Source organism: Bos mutus, chromosome X (assembly GCF_027580195.1).
Source record: "Bos mutus isolate GX-2022 chromosome X, NWIPB_WYAK_1.1, whole genome shotgun sequence".
Lineage (NCBI taxonomy): Eukaryota > Metazoa > Chordata > Mammalia > Artiodactyla > Bovidae > Bos > Bos mutus.
In genome coordinates this window covers 28141787-28162726 of record NC_091646.1, presented here as the reverse complement: position 1 = coordinate 28162726, position 20940 = coordinate 28141787, and the positions used below count along the sequence as shown (strand labels likewise).

Below are 20940 nucleotides of genomic sequence, written 5' to 3'. Positions count from 1 at the left end.
CTGTTATGGGAGTTGATGGTTCAATATCTACACTATGAATAACCGAGCCTCTACCTTGCACACTTCAAGATACCCCATTATCCCATTCTTTTCTCATACTCCCAAAATGCCCCACTCCTATTCTTGGGAGAGACCTTCTCTCAAAATTCAAAGCCTCTATTACTATCCCAAGTCCAGCCTCTGATCTAGCCTGGCTACTGCTTCTTAACCCCCGCTCCTCTTCCCCCACCCCATTGCCCTCCTCGTCCATAAACACCATAGTTTGGGATACAGACAACTCATCTGTTGCCTCTCACCATGGTCCAATTCATATCCATCTCAAAGACCACTCTAAATTCCCCAATCAACCACAATACCCCATCTCCGAAAAACATCAACAAGGGTTAAAGCCTATTGTCACTAAACTCCTACGTCAGGGCCTCTTGCACCCAACTCACTTGCCCTATAACACCCCTATCCTATGTGTCAAAAAGCCAAATGGCTCCTATTGCCTGGTCTAGGACCTGAGATGTATCATTGCGGCTATTATCCCCATACACCCAGTAGTTCCAAATCCCTATACTCTTCTCTCTCTCATTCCCTCTTACACTACCCACTTCACTGTTTTAGACCTCAAAGATGCCTTCTTTACTATTCCTTTACACCCAGACTCTCAAGACCTCTTTGCCTTCACCTGGACTGATCCAGACAATCATCGCTCCCAACAGCTGACATGGACAGTCCTCCCACAGGCTTTCGTGATAGCCCTCATTTCTTTGGCCAAGCTCGAGCATCAGACCTAATCTCTCTTGACCTTACCCCAAGTACTGTCCTCCAATATGTGGATGATCTCCTCCTTTGTAGTCCTTTGCTTACATATTCTCAACAACACACTATACAATTCCTTAATTTTCTAGCTGATCGAGGCTATCGAGTATCTCCCATCAAGGTTCAGCTCTCTCTTCCTAGAGTCAGCTATCTCGGAGTCCTTTTAACACCAACAAAAAGATATATTACTACCATTAGAAAGTCCCTTATATCCACCCTACCACTCCCTACATCAGAAACAGAGATCCAGTCCTTCTTGGGGGTTAGCTAGATATCTACGCCTCTGGATTCCTAATTTGGCCCTCTTGGCACAACCCCTATATCAAGCTGAGGAGATCTTTCAGAACCCCTAGAGCTAAAATCAAATATATGTTCAGGCTTTAACAACCTTAAGCAAGCCATTCTCTCAGCTCCAGCTCTAACAGTTCCTGACCTTTCTCGCCCCTTTATACTCTACACTACTGAGAGAAACAAAATTGCCCTAGGAGTTTTGGGACAAAATCAGGGCCCTCCTTTACCCGTGTTGCTCATCTGTCAAAGCAATTAGATACCACAATTCAAGGATGGCCAGCCTGCCTACATGCTCTGGCAGCAGCTGCACTCCTTGCTCAGGAAAGTACAAAACTTACTTTTGGAGCACCCACTGTCATTCGTTCACCAGATGACTTTAAGGACTCACTTTCTCACAAATCCATGGCCCTTCTATCTCCTTCAGGCATTCAACTAATTCATGTCACCCTTCTCGAATCTCCTGAGTTTTTCTTTGAACGCTGTCCTACTCTAAACCCTGCCACACTTATCCCTAATTCTTCTGAGCCCCCTATTCATACTTGCAAAGAGGCATTAGAAGACCTGATGCCCCATTTTCCCCACATTTCCTCAACCCCTTTAAATAACCCTGACTTTACTTGGTATATTGATGGCAGCTCCTCTATGACATCAAAAGGAAAAAAAAGTAGCTGGATATGCAATTGTCTCTGACACCGAAATTATTGAATCCCAACCTCTCCCTTGAGGAACCCCTTCCCGAAAGGCAGAACTTATTGCACTAACTAGACCCCTTACACTTTGCACATCATACACTCACATGCTGCCATTTGGAGGGAACGAGGGCTCCTATCTACTAAAGGTTGTCCCATAACTAATGCCCTGCTTATACTCCAACTTTTAAAAGCAGCTAACATGCCAAGTGAAGTAGGCATCATACATTGCCGAGGTCACCAGGTGGCCTGAGGCTCCATTTCACAGGGCAACAATGCCGCAGACAGAGAAGCAAAACAAGCCTCACTCCGATCACCAGCTCAACAACTTATAGTAACCCCCAACATAAAGCCCCTTTACCTCCCTGAAGTAAAAACAATTATTACAAGATTGTTACAAGAGGGAGCACAACCACAAGGAGACTGGTTACAAAAAACAGGGCCACCATGTCCTTCCCCAATCTCAGGCCACACAGATTCTTCATCAGGCCCTGCACGTAGGCACTAAACCTCTTTATCATCTCTTAAAACCTCTTATCACCTTCTTTCACTCCTACAGCAAATCACTCACTCTTGCTTTATCTGCTCCTCAGTCTCACCACAGAGAGCCTTAAAGCCTATTCCCTCATTCCCAACAAATGAGGCTCGAGGTCATATCCCAGGAGAGGACTGGCAAATTGACTTTATTCACACACCTCCAACACGAAAAATAAAACTCATACTCACTCTAGTAAACACATTTTTAGGGTGGATCAAGGCTTTTCCTATGAGATCAAAAACTGCCTCAGAGGTTAACACAGTTTCTCATACGAGAAATCATCCCTCACTTGGGCCTCCCACTCTCCAATCCGATAATGGGCCAGCTTTAATCTCCCAAATCACTCAACACGTAGCCCAATCCCTTGGCATAACCTGGAAATTACATATTCCTTACAGAACCCAATCAACGGGAAAAGTAGAAAAGGCAAATTCTATTCTCAAAATGGACCTAAGCAAACGCTAGAACTACAAAGGCCATGGACTGAACTCCTTCCCATGGCTTTGGCTCATATTAGGGCTATGCTGCATGGACTCCCTTTTCTCTTAGGTCAGTTCCCTACTGCCAGCCCCTTGCTGGAGATTATCTTCCCATTCTTAACCTTATTAGACACCTCATGAGAGAACAGGCAGATCGCTCTCTCTTAAAGCCTCATCGAACGAATTCAGCTGACTTAACACTCATACACAGGGACCTCAGTCAGTCAGTCAGTTCAGTCGCTCAGTCATGTCTGACTCTTTGCGACCCCATGAACTGCAGCACGCCAGGCCTCCCTGTCCATCACCAACTCCCGGAGTTTACCCAAACTCATGTCCATTGAGTTGGTGATGCCATCCAATCATCTCATCCTTTGTCATCCCCTTCTCCTCTGCCCTCAGTCTTTCCCAGCATCAGGGTCTTTTCCAACGAGTCAGCTCTTTGCATCAGGTGGCCAAAGTATTGGAGTTTCAGCTTCAACATCAGTCCTTCCAATGAACACCCAGGACTGATCTCCCTTAGGATGGACTGGTTGGATCTCCTTGCAGTCCAAGGGACTCTCAAGAGTCTTCTCCAACACCACAGTTCAAAAGCATCAATTCTTCAGCACTCAGCTTTCTTTATAGTCCAACTCTCACATCCATACATGACTACTGGAAAAACCATAGCTTTGACTAGACGGACCTTTGTTGACAAAGTAATGTCTCTGCTTTTTAATATGCTGTCTAGGTTGGTCACAACTTTCCTTCCAAGGAATAAGCATCTTTTAATTTCATGGCTGCAGTCACAATCTGCAGTAATTTTGGGGCCCAAGAAAATAAAGTCTCTCACTGTTTCCACTGTTTCTCCATCTATTTGCCATGAAGTGATGGGACCAGATGCCTTGATCTTAGTTTTCTGGATATTGAGTTTTAAACCAGATTTTGCACTCTCCTCTTTCACTTTCATCAAGAGGCTCTTTAGTTCTTCCTCACTTTCTGCTATAAGGGTGGTGTCATCTACATATCCGAGGTTACTGATACTTCTCCTGGCAATCTTGATTCCAGCTTGTGCTTCTTCCAGCCCAGCGTTTCTCATGATGTACTCTGCATATAAGTTAAATAAGCAGGGTGACAATATACAGCCTTGATGTACTCCTTTTCCTATTTGGAACCAGTCTGTTGTTCCATGTCCAGCTCCAACTGTTGCTTCCTGACCTGCATACAGCTTTCTCAAGAGGCAGGTCAGGTGGTCTGGTGTTCCTAGCTCTCTCAGAATTTTCCACAGGTTATTGTGATCCATACAGTCAAAAGTTTTTGCATAGTCAGTAAAGCAGAAATAGATGTTTTTCTGGAACTCTCTTGCTTTTTCAATGATCCAGCGGATGTTGGCAATTTGATCTCTGGTTCCTCTGCCTTTTCTAAAACCAGCTTGAACATCTGGAAGTTCACAGTTCACGAACTGCTGAAGCCTGGCTTGGAGAATTTTGAGCATTACTTTACTAGTGTGTGAGATGAGTGCAATTGTGTGGTAGTTTGAGCATTCTTTGGCATTGCCTTTCTTTAGGATTGGAATGAAAACTGACCTTTTCCAGTCCTGTGGCCACTGCTGAGTTTTCCAAATTTGCTGGCATATTGAGTGCAGCACTTTCACAGCATCATCTTTCAGGATTTGAAATAGCTCAGCGGGAATTTCATCACCTCCACTAGCTTTGTTCGTAGTGATGCTTCCTAAGGCCCACTTGACTTCACATTCCAGGATATCTGGCTCTAGGTGAGTGATCACACCATCATGATAATCTGGGTTGTGAAGATCTTTTTTGTATAGTTCTTCTGTGTATTCTTGTCACCTCTTCTTAATATCTTCTGCTTCTGTTAGGTCCATACCATTTCTGTCTTTTATTGAGCCCATCTTTTCATGAAAAGCTCCCTTGATATCTCTAATTTTCTTGAAGAGATCTCTATTCTTTCCTATTCTATTGTTTTCTTCTATTTCTTTGCACTGATCACCGAGGAAGGCTTTTTTATCTCTCCTTGGTATTCTTTGGAACTCTGCATTCAAATGGGTTATATCTTTCCTTTTCTCCTTTGCTTTTTGCTTCCCTTCTTTTCACAACTATTTATAAGGCCTCCTCAGACAGCCATTTTGCTTTTTTGTATTTTTTTTTCCCTTGGGGATGGTCTTGATCACTGTCTCCTTTACAATGTCATGACCCTCCGCCCATAGTTCATCAGATACTCTGTGTATCAGGTAAGAGAAACCCAAGTAAGATGGTAGGCGCTGAGAGAGGGCATCAGAGGGCAGACAGACTGAAACCACAATCACAGACAACTAGCTAATCTGATCACACAGACCACAGCTTGTCTTACTTAATGAAACTAACCATGCCATGTGGGGCCACCCAAGACGGGCGGGTCATGGTGGAGAGGTCTGACAGAATATGGTCCACTGGACAAGGGAATGGCAAACCACTTTTGATTCTTGCCTTGAGAACCCCATGAACAGTATGAAAAGGCAGAAAGATAGAACACTGAAAGATGAACTCCCCAGGTTGGTAGGTGCCCAATATGCTACTGGAGATCAGTGGAGAAATAACTCCAGAAAGAATGAAGGGATGGAGCCAAAGCAAAAACAACACCCAGTTGTGGATGTGACTCATCATAGAAGCAAATTCTGATGGTGTAATGAGCAATATTGCATAGGAACCTGGAATGTTAGGTCCATGAATCAAGGCAAGTTGGAAGTTGTCAAACAGGAGATGGCAAGAGTGAACGTCAATATTCTAGGAATCAGCAAACTAAGATAGACTGGAATGGGTGAATTTAACTCAGATGACCATTCTATCTACTACTGTGGGCAGGAATCCCTTAGAAGAAATGGAGTAGCCATCCTAGTCAACAAAAGAGTCCAAAATGCAGTACTTGGATGCAATGTCAAAAACGACAGAATGATCTCTGTTCATTTCAAAGGGAAACCATTCAACATCACGGTAATCCAAGTCTATGCTCCGACCAGTAATGCTGAAGAAGCTGAAGTTAAATGGTTCTATGAAGACCTATAAGACCTTTTAGAACTAACACCCCCAAAAGATGTCCTTTTCATTATAGGGGACTGGAATGCAAAAGTAGGAAGTCAAGCGATACCTAAAGTAACAGGCAAATTTGGCCTTGGAGTACAAAATGAAGCAGGGCAAAGGCTAATAGAGTTTTGCCAAGAGAATACACTGGTGATAGCAAACACCCTTTTCCAACAACACAAGAGAAGACTCTACACATGGACATCACCAGTTGGTCAACACTGAAATCAGATTGATTATATTCTTTGCAGCCAAAGATGGAGAAGCTCTATATAGTCGGCAAAAACAAGACCGGGAGCTGACTGTGGCTCAGATCATGGACTCCTATTGCCAAATTCAGACTGAAATTGAAGAAAGTGGGCAAAACCACTAGACCATTCAGATAATGGTGACCTTCTTCAAAAGATCCCGCGCATGTAGTGCTACACTCAGTGCCCCCAACCCTGCAGCAGGCCACCATTGACCCATGCCTCCTCTGGAGACTCCTGGACACAAACAGGCAAGTCTGGGTCACTCTTGTGAGGTCACTGCTCCTTTATCCTGGGTCCTGGTGCACAAGGTTCTGTTTGTGCCCTCCAAGAGTCTATTTCCCAGTCCTGTGTAAGTTTTGGCAGCTCTATGGTGGGGTTAATGGCAACCTCCTCCAAGAGGACTTATGCTATACCCAAGTCTGCTGTACACAGAGCCCCTGTCCCTGTGGCAGAAAAACAAATATCGATAAGTAAAACAAAAATAGATGTATTGGTTACTAATTGAACTGGGATTTCCCTTACTTACCTTATTCACAATAGGACTTTACTCTGTGTCTCCCCCTGAGTGGACTATTATTCTAAAGCTTTCCCTCTGTTTTACCTACTTCTCCATAGTTCTTGTTTTTTTGGACGTGGCCCTCCTCTACTGTGATCAGCCTAGATGAATTCATTATCCACTTGCCTTCACATAGTAACACAAGCCCTTATGTTTCCTGGAAACACCACTGTTACTGATCTCCCCTTATTCCTTGACTTTATAACTGATCTTTGGCTCCAGGGAGATTTCACATCTACCCAGATTGATTTCTACACCTGGATTCTTATTTTTATCATTTTCTCTCCTTAGACATGAGACACCACATCATGATTTTACTCTTACTCCCTCTTCCTTTACAGTCCAAACTTCACATTAATACCCTATCTATAACTCACCCTGCCCCAAACCTTGCCTGCTGCTGCTTCTGCTGCTAAGTTGCTTCAGTCGTGTCTGACTCTTCGACCCCATAGACAGCAGCCCACCAGGCTCCTCCGTCCCTGGGATTCTCCAGGCAAGAATACTGGAGTGGGTTGCCATTTCCTTCTCCAATGCATGCATGCATGCTAAGTCGCTTCAGTCGTATCTGACTCTAGGCGACCCTATGGATAGCAGCCCACCAGGCTCCTCTGTCCACAGGATTCTCTAGGCAAGAATACCGGAGTGGGTTGCCATTTCCTTCTCCAAACCTTGTCTACCTATTTATAACTTTAAATCTGACCCATCATTTACTCAGTACATCAAACCCAACCCTGGCCAGTCCAATGAAGTAACATGTTTCATATCAAAGGCATTGCTTTTAATACGAAGAATTGATACTTTGGACTGTGGTGTTGAAGAAGACTCTTGAGAGTCCGTTGGACTGCAAGGAGATAAAACCAGTCAATCCTAAAGGAAATCAGTCCTGAATATTCATTGGAAGGACTGATGCTGAAGCTGAAACTCCAATACTTTGGCCACCTGATGTGAAGAATGGACTCATTGGAAAAGACCCTGTTGCTAGGAAAGATTGAAGGTGGGAGAAGAAGGGGATGGCAGAAGATGAGATGGTTGGATGGCATCACCAACTCGATGGACATGAGTTTGAGCAAGGTCTGGGAGTTGGTGATGGACAGGGACACCTGGCATGCTGCAGTCCATGGGGTCACAAAGAGTCAGACATGACTGAGCAACTGAACTGAACTGGATTTGGAAGTACCACACAATTTTGATTATAGTAGATTTATAGTGAGTCTTGAAGTTGGATAGTGTCAGTCTTCTGGCTTTGTTTTTCTTCAGTATTAATTTGACCATTCTGGGTCTTCTGCCTTTACATATAAATTTTAGGATCAGTTTGTCAATTTCTCCAGGGTAACTTGCTGGAATTGTGATTGGGATTGTGTTCAATCTATAGATCAAGTTGGGAAGAACTTACTTCTTAACATTATCAAGTCTTCCTATCCATAAACATAGAATATCTCTTCATTTATTCAGCTCTACTTTTGACTTCTTACATCAGAGTTTTATAGTTTTCTGCATATAGATATTGAGATACTGCATATATTTTCTTAGGTTTATACACAAGTATCTCAGTTTTGAGGTGCTAATATAAATGGTGTGTAGGTTTTGTTTTTAAGGTTAAGCTTTTAAAAATATATATATTTATTTTTATTTATTTGTCTTTGATGGGTCTCAGACATGGCATGCAGAATCTTTAGTTGCTGCATTTGGGATCTAGTTCCCTGACCAGGGATTGAACCCAGGCCCCCTGCATTGGGAGCTCAGAGTCTTAGCCACGAGACTATGAGTGAAGTCCCATACCTTTTAAATTGTCTACAGTTCTTGAATATTCTTTTCTGTTTTTTTTTTTTTTTAATTCTTTTTTCTCTTTGCTTATCATTTTGGGATATTTCCATTATCATATTGGGATGTTTCTATTGTTTTATATTTTACCTCACTGATTTTTACCTGCCTCATCCAGTCTTTTGATAAACCCATCAAAGATATTTTTCATTTCTGTCACAGTGTTTTTGATTTCTAGCTTTTTCTTTTGATTCTTTCTTAGAGTTTTTATCTCCAGCTTACATTGCTCATCTGTTCTTGTATCTTGTCCACTTTTTTCATTACAACCCTTAGTATATTAATCATAGTTATTTTAAGTTCTAGATTCAATAATTACAAAAATCTCTGCCATAATTTAGTCTGGCTCTGATGCCTGCTTTCTCTCTTTTGAATGTTTCTTTTTATTTTTAGCATGCCTTGTAAATTTTTGTTGAAAGCCAGTCAATGTATTGGATAAAAGAACTGAAGTAGATATATTTTTCTTGTGAGGTTTGTTTGTGTGTGTTTATTTGGCTAGGAATTAGGCTGTGTTTACTATTAGTGGTAGGTGTCAGAGGCTAAAATTTCCACTAGTATCCTTATTCATCTCCCCTGTCATCTTTGCATTTCCTTAGAGGCTTCTTCTTTTTTTTTTTTTAATTATTTATTTACTATTTGGCTGTGGTGGGATCTTTGATGGATCATGGGGGATCTTTTTATTGTGGTGCTTGGGCTCAATAGTTGTGGCACTCAGGCTTAGCTGCCTTGAGACATGGGGGATCTTAGTTCCCTGACCAGGGATCAAACTTGCATCCCCTGCATTGCAAGGTGGATTCTTAACCACTGGACCCCTGGGGAAGTCCCTAGAGGCTTCTTCTTAAACAGAGTCAGAGCTTGCAGTTCTTTCAGCTGTAATCCACTTTTATTATACAGGAGCACTATTGATGTGGTGGTAAGCTTGGGGGCAGGGGAAGCAGTCTGTAGTCCTATGATTGAATCTCAGTCTTTTAGTGAGCCTGTATCCCTGAACTGTGACCTTTACAAGTGCTTCTCAACTTTCATACCCTTCCCTTTAGCAGAGACAAGAAGGCTAGAAGGAGGTTGAATTGGGTATTTCCCTGCCTCCTGGTCAGCTCAGCTTTAGCAAAACCCAAGGATCTAACAGAAGCAGAAGTGATTAAGAAGAGGTGGCAAGAATGCGAAGAAGAACTAGGCAAAAAAGATGTTAATGACTCAGATAAACCACAATGGTGTGGTCATTCAAGTAGAGCCAGACATCCTGAAATGTGAAGTCAAGTATGCTTTAGGAAGCATTACTACAAACAGGGCTAGGTGATGGAATTCCAGCTGAGCTATTTCAAATCCTAAAAGTCAATGCTATTAAAGTGCTTCACTCAATCTTTCAGCTCAAAATCCATCCTACAAGCTAGGCTTCAGCAGTGTATGAACCAAGAACTTCCAGATGTACAAGCTGAATTTAGAAAAGGCAGAAAAATGAGAGATCAAATTGCCAACATTCACTGGATCATAGAAACAGCAAGGAGAGTAGAAAAACATCTACTTCTGCTTCCCTGGTGGCTCAGATGGTAAAGAGTCTGCCTGCAGTGTGGGAGACCTGGCTTCAATTCCTGGGTCAGGAAGATCCCCTGGAGAAGGAAATGGCAAACTACTCCAGTATTCTCGCCTGGAAAATCCCATGGATGGAGGATCCTGGCAGTCTTCAGCCCATGGTGTCCCAAAGAGTTGGACATGACTGAGTGACTTCACTTTCACTGCTTCAGTGATCACACTAAAGCCTTTAACTGGGTGGATCATAACAAACTGTGGAAAATTTTTATAGATGGAAATACCAGACCACCTTACTTATCTCCTGAGAAACCTGTATGCAGGTCAAGAAGCAACAGTTAGAATTGGACATGGAACACCTGACTGGTTCAAAATTATGAAAGGAGTATGTCAAGGCTGTATATTGTCACTGTGCTTATTTAACTTATACGCAGAGTACATCATGTGAAATGCTGAGCTGGATGAATCACAAACTGGAATCAAGGTCGCTGGGAGAAATATCAACAACCTTAGATATGCAGGGGCTTCCCTGGTGGCTCAGACAGTAAAGAATTTGCCTGGAGTGTGGAAGACCTGGATTTGATCCCTGGTTTAGGAAGATTCCCTGGAGGAAGTCATGGCAACCCACTCCGGTATTCTTACCTGGACAATCTCCATGGACAGAGGAGCCTGGTGGGCTACAGTCCTTGTGGTCGCAAAGAGTTGGACACGACTGAGGGACTACGCACAGATATGCAGATGACACCACTCTAATGGCAGAAAGTGAAGAGGAACTAAAGAGCCTCTTGATGAGGGTGAAAAGAGGCTCAAAGAGGAGAGTGGAAAAGCTGGCTTAAAACACAACATTCAAAAAACTAAGATCGTGGCATCTGGTCCCACCACTTCATGGCAAATAGATGGGGAAACAATGGAAGCAGTGACACACTTTATTTTCTTTGGCTCCAAAATTACTGCAGATGGTCACTACAGCCATGAAAGATGCTTGCTCCTTGAACGGAAAGCTATGACAAACCTAGACAGCATATTAAAAAGCAAAGACATCACTTTGCCAACAAAGGTCTGTATAGTCTCAAAACTATGGTTTTTACAGTAGTCATGTACAGATGTGAGAGTTGGACCATAAAGAAGTCTGAACACCGAAGAATTGATGCTTTCGAATTGTGGTGCTGGAGAAGACTCTTGAGAGTCCCTTGGACTGCAAGGAGATCAAACCAGTCAATTGTAAAGAAGATCAGTCCTGAATATTCATTGGAAGGACTGATACTGAAGCTGAGACTCCAATACTTTGGCCTCATGATGCGAAGAACTGACTCACTGGAAAAGACCCTGAAGCTGGGAAAGACTGAAGGCAGGAGGAGAAGGGGAGGACAGAAGATGAGACGGTTGGATGGCATCACTGACTCGATGGACATGAGTTTGAGCAAGGTCTAGGAGTTGGTCATGGACAGGGAAGCCTGGCATGCTGCAGTCTATGGGGTAGCAAAGAGTCAAACACGACTGAGTGACTGAATGGAACTGAGGCAGTGGAGAAAAAAAGAAAAAAGAGCTCTGGGGACTTCCCTGGTGGTCCAGTGGCTAAGACTCCTCACTCCCAATGCAGGGTGCCTCAGGTTCAACCCCTGTTTGGGGAACTAGAGTCCACATGCCACAACTAAAGATTCCTTCATGCCGCAACTAAGATCAAAGATCCTGCATGCCACAACTAAGACCTGAGGCAGCCAAATAAATAAATTAAAATAAAAAGAGCTGTGTTGCTTGACCTTGTGGTGAGGGCTGTGGAAGGAGATGTAAGGAACTCACGTGCACATGAACCTCCGTCCTGTTTCTCTTTTCTCTTACAAAACCCAGCTGGCCAGAGCCATCTTCTTGTACCCTTCTGATTGCTATCCAGAGGCAGTGCCGAGGTGCCAGCCTGCCTCAATACTCAGCTCCCTAACCCAGATCAGTAGCTCTGGGCCCAGCTGTTGACATAGATTTCTTTTTCCTCTGGAGCTTCCTTTTCCACTTACTATGAAAACACACCCTTTGTTTCATCCTTTGTGTCTTTTGTTCAAGGGAGAGGTGGACAGAGACTTACTTTTCTTTGGGTCTTACCTATCTCATCTTTCCCCCTAGATCAAGATTCTTGGACCTGAAATAGGAGGACCTTATGCTAAAGAACCTGCAGTTCTCATAACAGCTCTAATTTTGTCTGGGGCCTGTGCTTCAAACAGTCTAGGCATATCAGTTATGTATCCATGTCTGAATGCCACCATGTCAATGTCTGGTGTCCCTTGATTTTGAAAGCGAGAGTATATGTAAGAGGTGTGTTTTGTATGTCTAGAGTCTAAAGTATTGGTATGTTGGGGCTTCCCTGGTGGCTCAGTGGTAAAGAATCTGCCTGCCAATGCAGGGGACATGAAGATCCCACATGCCATGTGCCACAACTATTGAGCCTGTGCTCTAGAGCCCAAGAGTCTCAGGCCTTAGAGCCTGTGCTCCACAACAAGAAAAGCCACTGCAGAGAAGCCCGTGCATTGCAACTAGAGAGTAGCCCCCACTCCTCGCAACTAGAGAAAGCCCTGCACGGCAGTGAAGACCCAGCACAGCCCAAAATAAATTTATAAATTAATTTTTAAAATAATAAAAGATTGGCATGTAAATATTAGACATTTACCTGCAGACCTACCGTTTGTGTGGTGATGGTGTGGGGTGGGTATGTGGATACAGCTCATTGCAGTTGAAAATTATATTTATACCATCACACCAAATTTCCCTGCCCCATAGCTTCATGCTGATGTCTGAGAAGGAGCAAGTGTGACATTGATCAAGGCAAACCATAAATTATCAATTTCAAAATGAATACTAATTCCCTAGTGATAATTTCGGGGCACTGGCTCAGTGGTAAAGAATCCACCTGCCAAGGCAGGAGACTCAGGTTTGATCCCTGGATTGGGAAGATCCCCCTGGAGAAGGGAAATGGCAACCCACTCCAGTATTCCTGTCTGGGAAACCACGGGACAGAGGAAGGAGCCTGGGGGCTACAGTCCATGGGGTTGCAAAAGAGCCAGACACAACTTAGCGACTAAACAACAACAGCAACGACAGTTTCCATGCTGTTATATTAATATTACTTTCCTAAAAAAGCTAATTCAGTGTAAGTTCAGGGCTGGCTCTTGGTCATGCATCATGCTGTGGTTGGCAGACTTGGCTTTGCAAGGAGATTGCGAGAAATGAGGGCTGTTGTAGTGGAAGCACACTTGGGCTTTTGTGCTGCTGTTGCTGCTGCTGCTGCTGCTGCTAAGTCACTTCAGTCATGTCCGACTCTGTGTGACCCCATAGACGGCAGCCCACCAGGTGCCGTCCTTGGGATTCTCCAGGCAAGAACACTGGAGTGGGTTGCCATTTCCTTCTCCAATGCGTGAAAGCGAAAGTGAAAGTGAAGTCGCTCAGTCGTGTCTGACCCTCAGCGACCCCATGGACTGCAGTCTTCCGTGAGGAGGGTACAAATTGCATCCTTCTCAGGACCTGAAACTGTGGACACCAGGAGGCCAAATGCCTCTGCAGGGGAGGTTGATTACTTTTCCTAGAGGTAAAATGACTTAGTGATCAGGCTTTGGTGGGAGCTTTGAATCTGAATGGGCAGTGGTCATACTGGATGATACAAGGCCCAGCAGACAGCATGGCCACCGAGAGGCTGGCCTTCTCTGGGATGAACTCTGTGCTTTCTTGGGCTGGCCACTCCACTGCTCTGGGCCTGTGTCCCAAATCTGTAAATTGAAGGGTGTGAACTGATGACCCTTGCAGTGTGGAGACCACCAGGGTTTCTTCCTTTAAGCTGGGTACAGAAAACAAAGGCACTTTGCTTGGAAGAGCCACAAGATCCAATGGGACTGGTTCTCTGTGATTGATTATTACTGAAGGGCTCTGGGAATATTTGTCTCATTTGTCAAATGAAGATATCTTTTTGTTTTAAATTTCTTATTTTATATTGGAGTATAGTTGATTAACAATGTTGTGATAGTTTCAGGTGTATGGCAAAATGAATCAGTTATACCTGAAATGAAGAAATCTCGCGTGAGGGTTACACAAAGGAAAATGAGAATACGCCTGCTGAGAAAAACGACCTGGCTGATACAGGGCAACTAAGCCTGTGCACCACAAGTACTGAAGCCCATGAGCTCTAGACCCTGTGCTCCCCAACAAGAGGAGCCGCCACAGTGAGAAGCCTGCACACCACAGCTAGAGAGTAGCCCCCACTTGACACAACTAGAGCAAAGCTCACAAAGCAAAGAAGACCCAGCAGGGCCAAATCAATACAATTATTAAAAAATTTCTCTTAAAAACAACCTGGCTTTCATTCATGTTGATGTATGACAGAAATCAAACCAATACTGTAAAACAATAATCAATCAATTAAAAATAAACAAATATTAACAAAGAAAAAGAAAACAACCTGGCTGAGGCAAGGATTCCCTCTCATTGGAACACCCTAGTGCTTTGGTTTAACAAAAGGAAGTGTAAGGAAAGTCTCCAATGAATCCCAAAGTGAAAGTAATGTCAGGCAGCATTCTTAGGATGAAGGTTATGTAATGAGGGTTATGTTGTCATAGTAACTGACTCCTGAGGTGTCCGCTCAAGGTTTTCAAAACCCCAGTCCATGTCGTGGGCTACACGAAGTCAACTGGGCTTACCAGTCAGGAAATCCAGTGAAGAACTCTATTTTAGCTCCACTTGCAAGATTGCAACATTTCCTAGAGGGATCATGTCAGCACCAAATGATTGCCTGGTAAAACAGTGCTTACCAGTCAGGAAATCCAGTGAAGAACTCTATTTTAGCTCCACTTGCAAGATTGCAACATTTCCTAGAGGGATCATGTCAGCACCAAATGATTGCCTGGTAAAACAGTGCTTCCTGTATGTGCTCAGTTGTTGTTCAGTCGTGTCTGACTCTTTGTGACCCCATGGACTGGAGCCTGCCAGGCTCCTCTGTCCATGGGATTCTCCAGGCCAGAATACTGGAATGGGTTGCTATTTCCTTCTCCAGGGCATCTTCCTGACCCAGAGATTGAACCAGCATCTCCTGCGTTGGCAGGCGGATTCTCTACCACTGAGCCACCTGGGAAGCCAGGATGCTGGGGGAGGATACAACCCTTAATCTGTTCTTTGCTGGTGTGTCACTCAGTTTGGTTTAGAACTGTTTATGTGCTCAGAGCTGCCCAATTATAAGCCCAACAGCCTGATCAGAACTCAGGTAAGTATACTTCTATTCTTAAAAAAAATAACACCTCAGAACAAACTCCATTCCCCTTCTTTGTATACATTTAAGGTAACTCTTTATTTAAAAATTCACTTTTCACAGCTGTCTCGAAAGAGACGTATTATTGGATGTGAAACAACCTTAGAACCTTTAGAAAGCAAGATATAAAGTTTTTTAAAGTAATTATTAGATTATTGTAAGATGCTGAAACTACTCCTGTCTTTCTGAGATTGTTTATAACTTTTCAGCCAAAAGTAACCTCAAGAAGGACCAGCGATCTTGAGTAAATCTACTTGATGGTAGACAGTGAAGTGACTTAGCAGCAGCAGCAGCAGTGTTAAAGACCGGAGAGGGCAATGGCAACCCACTCCAGTACTCTTGCCTGGCAATTCGGAGGAGCCTGGTGGGCTGCAGTCCATGGGGTTGCTAGGAGTTGGACACGACTGAGTGACTTCACTTTCACTTTTCACTTTCATGCGTTGGAGAAGGAAATGGCAACCCACTCCAGTGTTCTTGCCTGGAGAATCCCAGGGACGGGGGAGCCTGGTGAGCTGCCGTCTATGGGGTCACACAGAGTCGGACACGACTGAGCGACTTCACTTTCACTTTCATGCATTGGAGAAGGAAATAGCAACCCACTCCAGTGTTCTTGCCTGGAGAATCCTGGGGACGGGGGAGCCTGGTGGGCTGCCATCTATGGGGTCGCACAGAGTCGGACACGACTGAAGTGATTTAGCAGCAGCAGCAGCAGCAGCAGTGTTAAAGACTGTTTTTACAAATCAGTGTTAATTTCCTTATATTAAAAGAACTAATTTATTTACCTTTGTGGTATTTGAAGTACACATTAAGAGAAATGCTTTTTTGTAGGACTCATTTTAAAAGACCTGTCCATTTTAGACCTTAGACTGAGGGGAAATTACTCTCTGTAGCGATGTTTTGGATATTTCCTCTGCTTCATCTCGCCATCCTGCCTTAATTCTTCTGGAACCAAGAAGAAGTAGAGATGCATTACAAATAGTATATTTGTCTTTTTAAAACCTGTCAGTTATGGAGAAGGGTATCGGCTATTCTTCCAGGTAGTCTGAGTCTTTGCAAGTGTGTCAGACCAGGTATGTGTATTAACTGCAGGATCTGTGCTGAATACTGTCTGACTTCCAGTCTCTGTATGGCAAAGCCACCTGCTCAGCTGTCAACAAAGACTAGCAGGGTTCAGAATTCAGTCTGATAGTGTCCGGTGGCTTTTGTTTGTACAAGATGCTGTAGTTGTATTTTTGAAGTTTGAGGAATCTGATGTTTAAAATGAAGGTCAGCGGTCAATACTCAGAAATGAGAAATTCTGTTTGCAAAAACATCTGGTGAGGATGGCAACGTGCACACACTGGGGCCCAGTTGTTCTTCTCTCCCAACAGAGGCTGGGCCTCAGGGTGCACTCCCCTCCTCTCTGTGCAGAAGGCCCACATCACACACAACCACGGTGCTGATGTCTGACACACAGCCACAAGTGCAAAGGGAGAGAAGAGAGAAGGGAAAGTAGCAGAAGCACAGCCTAAAGCACATGCTTTCCCCCCCAAAACAGAGCCTCTCTTTCCACTGGGAGCATCCAAGCTGTGAAACTGGTCTGGGATGAAGACTTGTGAGAGGAAATTCCAATGTAATCAAGGCACTTTATCTCAGCAATCACTTCACAGTAGGACCTCAGTGTTCACAATTAAACACATTTAACAGAAACCACCTTAAAGAATTGATGGTGTTGGAGAAGACTCTTGAGAGTCCCTTGGACTGCAAGGAGATCAAACCAGTCAATCCTAAAGGAAATCAGTCCTGAGGATGAGATGGTTGTATGGCAACACTGACTCGATGGACATGAGTTTGAGCAAGCTCTGAGAGCTGGTGATGGACAGGGAAGCCTGGCGTGCTGCAGTCCATGGGGTCGCAAAGAGTCAGACATGACTGAGCGACTAAACTGAACTGAACTGAACAGTAAAGAAGCCTTGCACTGCTCCGAGCCAAGGCTGTACTGAGAACTTAATGCTTTTTAAAAAGTGGGCCTGAGGATGCTACTCGGGAAGCTGCTCTTCTTCCTTTGCACAGCACTAAACCAAAATAATCCATTTTGGTGTTGAATTAGCAGGAATCAAGGTTCTCTCAAGGAAGATAATACATTTGAAGGTGTGATTGCTTTTGAGGAAGGTGCAATATGCCTCACTGTCCTTATGGGGTCTCCTCTGCGTTGCCTTTGAAGCAGCAGAACCTGTGTGGCAGGACTCCCATTCCCCCATCTTCTCCCCAGAGAGGACAGTGAACAAATTTGGAGCATTTGGGATGAATGCTCGGCTGCCACCTTCCCATGAATCCCTGTAATGTAGCCTCTTAGGAAGCTTCCCTTGTGTCCAGCATTGGGCTGAATGTTTAAATTACCATGGGTGGGACTCTACCCTGCCTGGAAATACACTGTTCTCTCACTGGGGACTCATCCCACCCCATCTTGCATGTGCATGCAATACCAAAGGGTGAGGGTGAGGATGGGATAATGCAAGGTGGAGGGGAAAAAAAAGTATAAGTCAGTATAAACATACCTTGGGTACTTGGAAAACTTTTATCATGCACACAAGCCCACTGCCAATGACTGGGGAATGGCACCTCCTGATAGGAGGCCTCCTTGCCATTCTGTGTGAATGACATTCCCTTAGAAATTCCCATCTGTTCACACTTAACCCCATTTGACACACAAAAACAAAGATGCTGAGAATTCACCTCTTTATTGAAAAATAAAAAAATGTGCCCTACTTTAAAAGGGGGGCACTGACTTTTTGCATTTATTCAACTCATTTAACAGGCATTTGGTGAAGTGCTCTTGGTACTGTGCTGTGCATAATGGGAACCTGGCAGAAAAATACTTCAGAAAAACTGTCATAGAGACCATATCTTAGTCATAAGGGACTACAGCATGGTCGCAGGTGACAGGGGATGATTCTGGGCCAACTTCGGCCTGTTCAGAGGGACACAAGGGCAGAGGAGGCATGGATGGCACAGGCCGCCTGCATGACAGTGGCTCCAGAAGAACCCTTCTCCAATCGGGCTCCAGAACAAGGATGGAATTACAGGGCCCATCCGAGATTATGCCCACAGAGGGCCTGAGGGGGGAGGCATATTTCTGAACATTAACGCCCTCTGACATCTCCTCCCCTTGACCCTCATATTCTTAAACCAAACCTTCAAATAGAGAGGAAAATAGGGATTCGTTTACTATATTGAGCAATTTATGTCATAGTAACCACTCCCCCACACACAACATGTCACTGTTTTTTTTCTTCTTTTATAATTGAGTTTTTATTGGTTGTTTTGAGGATCACGACACAGACATTTCAGTTAGTACACAATTCTTCACATACGTACCCGAAATTGAAAAAATCATGTAATTGTGATTCTTAACAGTTATTCCAGTGACTTTCCAGCTTAAAATTTGGAGCAAATTTTCCTTAACAGGATATCAAGTACCAATTATCTTCAAATATTGATATTCTGTTATATCATACGTCCCACTGATTCACAATTTAATATCATATACACTACATACTCAAACTGTCAATCGTTCACAGCACATTAACCAAGTTACTAGGAAACCTGAACTACCACGACCAAAGATATTATAGAGAGCACAAAATTCTGACCAGGAGAGCCAAGATCAAGGAGTAGTTTGCTGTAGGAAATAATTCTACCAAAACAATATGGGAAGAGAAGTAATTTAAAGTTTTCAAGATATTAAATGCACAACTGACTCCAAATTGCCATTTAGTATGCTTTTGTATTATAAGATATAAAAGCTACCCCCATGTATGGAATGTTAAGCTGACACCCAAGACAATCAAAGCCTCCCATATCCAATATCCCACTACTTTCTGGTTGTACCAAAAAATAAACAATGAGCAAATGTCATGTATGGATGTGAGAGTTGGACTATAAAGAAAGCTGAGCGCAAAAGAATTGATGCTTTTGAACTGTGGTGTTGGAGAAGACTCTCGAGAGTCCCTTGGACTGCAGGGAGATCCAACCAGTCCATCCTAAAGGAGATCAGTCCTGGGTGTTCATTGATAGGACTGATTTTGAAGCTGAAACTCCAATACTTTGGCCACCTGATACGAAGAGCTGACTCATTTGAAAAGACCCTGATGCTGGGAAAGATTGAGGGCAGGAGGAGAAGGGGACGACAGAGGATGAGATGGTTGGATGACATCACCGACTCGATGGCATGGGTTTGGGTGGACTCTGAGAGTTCGTGCTGGACAGAGCGGCCTGGCATGCTGCGGTTCATGGGGTCGCAAAGAGTCAGACACGACTGCGACTGAACTGAACTGAACTGACTGAAATGATTTCACCTCTTTAAAAAAAAGCATTTACACTTAAAAAATGGGATGAGGTGGGATTTCCTCCTTTTTAAAAAAGTTTCAGAGCTACTAAAAAACTTGCATTTACAAAATAGTTGATAAAAACATTCCTCTGGATTGTACAAGAAGGGACCACCAACCGGACTGGGTGTGCCGTATTAATCAGACTTGGCTTCTTTTTCTGCTTCATCAGAGGTTGGGCTCTCCTCAATTTTAGTCTCCATTTTCTGCAGGTAAGTCTTCTTTAGTCTCTCGGTTGGCCACTTCTACCCTTTGCTCCTCTTTTCCCTTTTGTTTGCATTTTTTTGTCTGAAGATTTATCCTTTCCCGCAGCCTTATTTGGCTTCCGTTTTTGCAGGAGCCGGTTTAGCTGACAACCTCGCCGATCTCCTCTGGGGCTCGTCCTTCACTGCCCCCTCTGCGGAGCTGACCTACCTCTTGGGCATCGTGGTGGCGGGGCAGGCGAGAGCTGGGAGCCTGAGGGCTGCGGCGCGCCAAGAGCCTTCACGAGGCCGAGTAGCCTGACTGCTGCCATTCTTCCCGCTGCCCACTAGGAGAAGCTGTTTCTTTCTTTCTTTCTTTTTGAAAAGCTGTTTCTTTATTGATAAAATATCTTAGGAAAGTTTCCACCACAGCCCCGTTCCCTTCAGTTTACCCTTGGTGAGTGTTAAGTGTCAAGCTTCCCGATAACCAGATGTCTTTTGGCTTCCACTTCTGCTTCCACTTTTTCCTCCCACTCTCAACACTCGTTAGTGGTTTTTCCAGCTCTTAGATGCTAGTCCAGCTGATGGATCACACGCAGTCCTTTCTGTTAATGCTATGTCTGGTACAGGATGGAGAAATGTATCTTGACAGTGGATCCTCAGTGGTCCAACATGCAGAGCATGTAAAACATTGAGGGCATGCTTAGTAGAGTTAAGTCACATACTTCATTTGGGCTTTTTAAAATAGAACTGAAATCAGGTATTTCCCCCAAACATTCTAGATAGATGATGCCCTTTCCCACAAAGTTTACTAAATATAGATAAATATGCTTAGCAAAACCATTCTCTCACTAGCAATTTCATTAATGCCTCAGCTTCCTGAAGTATAAGTGGGAATATTGACAACAATTTCCTCGTAGATTTTGTTTTCAATTAAATGAAGCAGACCATCTAAAACACTGAGGACATTGCTTAGCAGTCTAAGTAACATACTTAATTTTGATTTTTTTTCAGAAGAATGAGTTGAAATCGAGATTATTCCCCAATAATCTGGACCTACAATGAACTTTCCCACAAAGTTTCCTAAGTGTAGATCTGCACACT

General features: G+C 43.7%; 1 pseudogene; it reads right to left on the bottom strand.

The window, feature by feature from the left end:
• Positions 1–19791: 19791 nt before the first annotated feature.
• Positions 19792–20079, bottom strand: LOC102280055 (non-histone chromosomal protein HMG-14 pseudogene; annotated as a pseudogene).
• Positions 20080–20940: the final 861 nt, after the last annotated feature.